This window comes from Castor canadensis, chromosome 19, assembly GCF_047511655.1.
Source record: "Castor canadensis chromosome 19, mCasCan1.hap1v2, whole genome shotgun sequence".
Classification (NCBI taxonomy): Eukaryota; Metazoa; Chordata; class Mammalia; order Rodentia; family Castoridae; genus Castor; species Castor canadensis.
The window spans coordinates 41847964-41853976 of NC_133404.1; the positions used below are offsets into that span (position 1 = coordinate 41847964).

The window sequence follows — 6013 nt, forward strand, 5'->3', positions numbered from 1 at the left end:
CAACTGTAATCCCAGCTACTCAGGAGGCAGAGATCAAGAGGATCTCGGTTGAAAGCCAGCCCTGGCAAATAGTTCTCAAGACCCTATCTTGGAAAAAAAAAAAAATCACAAAAAAATTGGACTGGTGGAGGTGGCTTAAGGTGAAGGCCTTGAGTTCAAACCCCAGTACCAAAAAAAAAAAAAAGAACCCAAAAACTGAAAGGAATGCTCCAAAATCTGAGACTTTCTGAGCTTTGATGGGAGTTCTACTGGTGACCTCATGTGTGCAGCTTTCTTTTTTTTTCTTTGGTGGTACTAGGGTTTGAACTCAGGGTCATCAAGGTTTCAGGCTTGCTAGGCAGGTGCTCTACCACTTGAGCTACTTGGCTGGCCCTTTTTTGTGTTGGGTATTTTTGAGATAAGGTTTCTTCTTTTTGTTGCCCAGTCTGGCCTCAAACCATGATCCTCCTGATCTCAGCCTCCTGAGTAGCTAAGATTATAGGTGTGAGCTCTGGGGCCCGGCTACATGTGCAGTTTTCACAGACACTGCCGAACCAAACAGTTTCCAGAATGACTGGTTGATTTATATTCTACCAGCAAAGCACCAGAGTTTCATTTTCTCTGCATCTGGCCCAAAGTTGGCATCCTCATTCTTCTCAATTTCAGTCATTCTGAAGAGAGCATAGTGGATCTCCTTGTGGGTTTTGTGCTTTTGTTTTTTTGTTGTTTGTTGTTGTCGTGTGCAGTACCGGGGTTTGAACCTTGAGCCACTTCACAAGCCCTTTCTCGTGATGGGTTTATTTGAGATAGGGTCTTGGGAGCTATCTGCCCAGGCTGGCTTCGAACAGCAATTCTCCTGATCTCTGCCTCCTGAGTAGCTAGAATTACAGGCATCCAGCTCTCACTGAGCTTTTAAATTGCATTTTCCTACTGACGTCTCTGTGCCCACAGCCATTTGCTGAAGGGGCTTTTCAGGTCTGTCCAGTGGATTGTCTGCCCACGTGTGATTTCAGTTCTGTGTGCTTTCTGACATGAGTCCGTTTGGATCTTTGTATTTCAAATGCTTCTCCCTCTTTGTGCTGGGCTTTTCATTTTGTCAATGCACAAAAGCTTTGAATTATAATAAAGTCAATTGATTGACCTTTGATGGTTATGAAGTCTGTGCCCAATTTTAAAAAATCTTTCTTCTACAAGACTATGAAGGTATTCTCCTGCAGTGTTGTAAGAGGCACTTAAGCCAAGCACAGTGGCTCATGCCTGTAATCCTCGTACTCAGGAGGATGGTGGTTTAAAGCCAGCCCCACACAAATAGTTTGAGAGACCCTAGCTCAAAAAATAAATAAATAAATAAATAAAAGTCTGGTGGAGTGGCTCAAGTTGTAGGCCCTGAGTTCAAATCCCAGTACTGGGGAAAAAAAAGAGGCACTTAAACTTCTTTTGCTGAAAAGCACTGACCCCTTACTTGGGCACAGGAATTAACTAGAAACAGAAGCTTGGCACCCCCGCCTCCATTTTGTAAGCCTTTGTCTGAGTCGTTCATCATGGAATCCAGGAAGGAAGGAGAAAAGTGCCCCCCCAGCAGGAAAGGAAGAGCAAAAACTCTGCACAGACACCCCGTCCCCACCCCAGGCAACAGTGACTGGTTTATCCTGCTTTACGACCTGATTGCTCCCTCCAAGGGATGACACAGTGACAACAGCTTCTTGGGACAGCAAACCACAGAGCACACCTGAGTCCAGGACACTTAATAACTGGGAACCTCCCTCCCTCTGCCCCCAGTTCTCTGTCTTTCTAAACCTGTCACTGCGTCCGCCCCAGAAGATGGGCTGAGTGCTTCCTCTGCCTCTCCCCACGGCTGCCAGTGCTGTGAAATAAATTATTAAGTCTCCCTTCTCTGCCCTTCGCCAGCTCTCTTCATCTGATGCACACAGGTGAGTGACCGGACAGGACATGTGGCTCTCCTTGAGTTTGGACCTGGGTCTAAAACTCCAGTAGCTTAGCCTTTTTTATTTTATTTATTTATTTAGGCTATGGCGTCTTACTAAAATCTAGAAGCTTTCTGCTGTTTTTTTTAACCTTTCACGGTGATAGATACAATTCACTCGGGATTGACTTTTTTTTATAGACCTTGATTTCAGATATTAAAAATATTTTAAAAATTGTATCCAATAATTGATTTAAAAAAATAGTCTCTGTTTTGGTTTGTTCTGTTTTGTGTGAGGTACTGAAATTTGCACTCAGGGCTTCACGCAGCTCAGCAGGTCTGCTACTATTTGAGTCACACGCCTCACTCAAAATAGTTATTTTTAACCTCAACTTTTTACTGAATTCCTTATGAACATTTTTCCCTGCCACTAAATATTCTTCTTCTTCTTTAGGGCCTCACACTTGGTAAATAGGTAGGCACGCTACACCCCAATCTAAAAAAGCAGCTTTTTGTTTGTCTTTGAGACAGGGTTTTGCTTTCTATCCCAGGCTGGCTTCGAACCTACTTTGAAGCCCCAGCTAACCTGGAACTCAGGATCCTCCTGCCTCTGCCTCCCTAAAGCTGGGATTTTGGCATGAACCACCATGCCCAGCTCAACCATTTTACTTTTTTTTGTTGTTGTTAATACTGGGGTTTGAACTCAGCCTCTCACACTTGCTACACAGGCTCTCTGCCACTTGAAACACTCCACCCAGCCCTGCTTTTTGTGGGGGATATTTCTTTCTTTTTTTGTGTGGTGCTTGGATTTGAACTCAAGGCCTACCCCTTGAGCCACTCTGCCAGACCTTTATTGGGATGAGTTTTTTCAAGATATGGTCTCTTGAACTGTATGCCTGGGCTGGCTTCAAACCTCGATCCTCCTGATCTCTGCCTCCTGGGTAGCTAGGATTGACAGGCGTGAGCCACCAGTGCTGCAACAATTGGCTTTCAAAATTCCTGGGTAGCCAGCAGTTGGCTCTCATGCACCTGTAAGAGTTGGTCCTTTTTTGGAGTCGGTAATCATGGACAAATACCTGTGACAAGTGGACAGGTGCCAAAGTCAGGTTCAATGCAGTTGTTTTTTTTTTTAACTCAGGGCAGGTGCTCTACCATTCGAGCCATTCCTCCAGCCCTCAGTGCAGGTCTTCAGGACTGGCCCTTGTTCCTCTGTTAACTCCTCCCCTGGGACACAGCAAGGAAGGGTGACCTTTTTCTTCCCTGGCTCCAAGCTGTTTACAATCCTGCTCTACCCCCTCTGTGGGGCAGATCACCTCAGGAATGCACAGGGCACACATGCAGGGCTTGTCACTCTGTCAGGTGTTCACAAGGTCATCCTATCCAGACAGCAGAAGGCGGGCAGCAGCCAGGTGACATCTACCTGGTTGGGTTGGAAATGCCCTTGACGGAGCAGATCCCACCACCACTGTCCATGAGTTTCAAATCCTGGAACCAAAATGTGAGCGGAGCAAACGGCAGAGGTGACTCATGTGGCGGGCCTCTCACCCAGATAAGAAATTACAGCGTCTCTCTCCCAGATAAGGGAGATCGGGGAGTATCTTTAAAAGCAAACATCCGAAGAGATGAGAAAACAGGGTCCTCAAGGAAAGTGACGGCAAACTTCCCCAAGATAGCAAAAGGGATTACAAATGTACATGGAGGGCCTCACCAAGATAACAAGAGGTAGTCACAAAATGTATATGACAGGCCTCAAGGACAGGACAGACAAATGAGACCCTCCTGGAATGTCCAGTTTGATAAGGGTGGGGGGCAGCCAGATGGTGGGGTTCATGAGAAGTTAATTAGATGATATCTAATTACAGATGGAGTTTCAAAGAAGAGTAGGGGGAGCCTGAGCCAGACAGAGCCCTGTGTCACCTCCTGGACGTCAGCCATTTTTTGGCTTAGCTCTTTCGCTAAGTCCCACCTGTCAGGCAGCTTTGCTGTCCTCTCAACAAACTTTGTGCTCGTTTTACTCTTAACTCCTGGTCCGGCATCTTCAATCGTTGACTATGCCAGGACACGAACTCAGGATCCAAGGCCAGTATCAAAAGGACCATCTTCCAGCTCAATCTCACTTCCCTTCACTGTTTCTCTGCAAACAACACAGAGGTGATCGAATGCTGACGCCTGGGTGCTGGCTCTAGAATTGCCCCACCTCATCCTTGTGACCCTGTGACCCTGTGAAGCCATAGCTGTTCCTATCCTGGTTCTTTGGATGAGAAATTCAGGACTTAGTGTAGTGTGCTGACTTGCTATTCAGAGGAGGGAGCCAGAATTTAACCCCAGGTCCATCTGTGGAACCCGGATGCATCATTACCAGTGTTTGAGTCTTATCTCAATGTCTTCCTTCACGAGATATCCTCAGGTCAGCGATTCTTTTGCATTCTTTGGTAAATTGCTCACCACAGAAGTTTCTCAGCCTGGCCCCAGAAAAGGTCAGGGATCTGAAAAAACTGCTCAGCATCTACAGTACATAGGGAGGGACCATGGATGAGACCCTGGGGACACCCACACCTAAGGGTGGGCATCTTCCTCCAGGGAAAGGGAGATGAAAAGTCCACAAGTAGATGAGTGCAGAAAGGTGTCCCACAGATCCATCCACAAACGAGAAGCCGTCAGTGACCTCGACTGGGCCAGAGGGCAGGGAGGGTGGTGCAGGAAAGGTAGGGAAGGCAGGGAAGGCTGGGAGGCAGGAAGGAGAAAGCAGGTGATGATGGGGGAAGGAGGGCCTTGGGGATTTGAGTTCTGTTTTTTGTTTGGTTTTATTTTTGAGCGGTCCTTAGCAAATTTGCCAGCTGAAGAAGAGCTGGCAGAGAGAGGCTGAAGATGGCAGTGAAAGAAGGCTCGAGGTGGCTGGGACCCTGGGTGCTTCAGGAGGACCCTCACCTCCCTTCCTGGGTGCTTCCTGCCTGGTGGCCTCTGTTTTCTCCTCTTAGAGGCAGAGTGAGGGGTGAGGAGTTGGGAGGCTGAGGCAGTGGTGTGGAACACCAGGCATGGTGAAGGAGGTTGTTCTCAGAAGCCATCGGAGGAGGAAGTAACACAGGGGCTGGGTTCAGTCCTGCAGCCCAGTAGTCATCCACTTAGACCTCATGGGTGCCAGTTGTGTTTGCTGTTCTTTAGTGCCTTTGCCAGCAGCAGGAGACAGGGACAGAGCCCTCCAGGCTCCAGGGACAGCTCCCGTGGCCACCCTAGACCAGCATGAGGGTTATCTGCCTGTGGCTTGTTTTCTCCCCTTACTTGTGAATGGTACTTTATCATGCTCAGTGTCCTGACGTCAGTTAGCATGCATGATGACCCCTACGTGCACAGTGAGGAAGTCAGTCAGTCGTTTGACTCGGAACAGAGCAGGACTTCCTCTTCTGGGCCAGTGACTTTCCAGGATCTCAGGATGTACCATGAGACCTCCTGAGGCCTTCCCATACTTGGTCAAATATTTCCTTCCAGGAAAAATATCCTCCCAGCATGGACTTGGAATTCATTACAAGCATTGGCCCTTTTGCCTTTGAGCCAGGTCGGCCTCTTCGGTAACTTCTCTCTCTCTCTCTCTCTCTCTCTCTCTCTCTCTCTCTCTCTCTCTCTCTCTGGTGGGACTGGGGCTTGAACTCAGGGCCTCACACTTGCTAGGTGAGGGCTCAGGGGTTCTACCACCTGAGCCACTCCACCAGCCCTAGACCTGAGTTTCATTAAGAGCAAATAGGTTTCCTCTCTAGTTTGTCGGTACTGGCTTGTTCTGTGGTCAACTGGCCACGTCTGTCCTGGGCAGGGCGGGGGGCGGTAAGGCCTGTGTGCCATTCGCCCAGTCTGCGAAGAGGTGGGATGGGTGCTTTGCAGATTGCGAGGGAGGGAGATTCCCAGTAGACTCACTGGTTTTTCGGTCTCTTTGCTGGGTAGGGTAGTGTGGCTGCCCGTGGAGGTTTATGTCTGGACTGGGGTAGCTCAGTGGTAGAGCACTTGACTCACATGCATGAGGCCCTGGATTTGATGTCCAAAAGAGAAAAAGAGAGAGAGAGAGAGAGACAAAGAGAGAGAGAGAGGGAGAGAGAGAGAGAGAGAGAGAGAGAGAGAGGG

General features: G+C 48.4%; 1 long non-coding RNA gene across 1 annotated transcript; it reads left to right on the forward strand.

The window, feature by feature from the left end:
* Window positions 1-1709: 1709 nt before the first annotated feature.
* LOC141419208 (uncharacterized) lies at window positions 1710-3924 on the forward strand. The gene is made up of 2 exons (XR_012443871.1): window positions 1710-1910; window positions 3766-3924. It is a non-coding gene; the product is annotated as an uncharacterized lncRNA (long non-coding RNA).
* Window positions 3925-6013: the final 2089 nt, after the last annotated feature.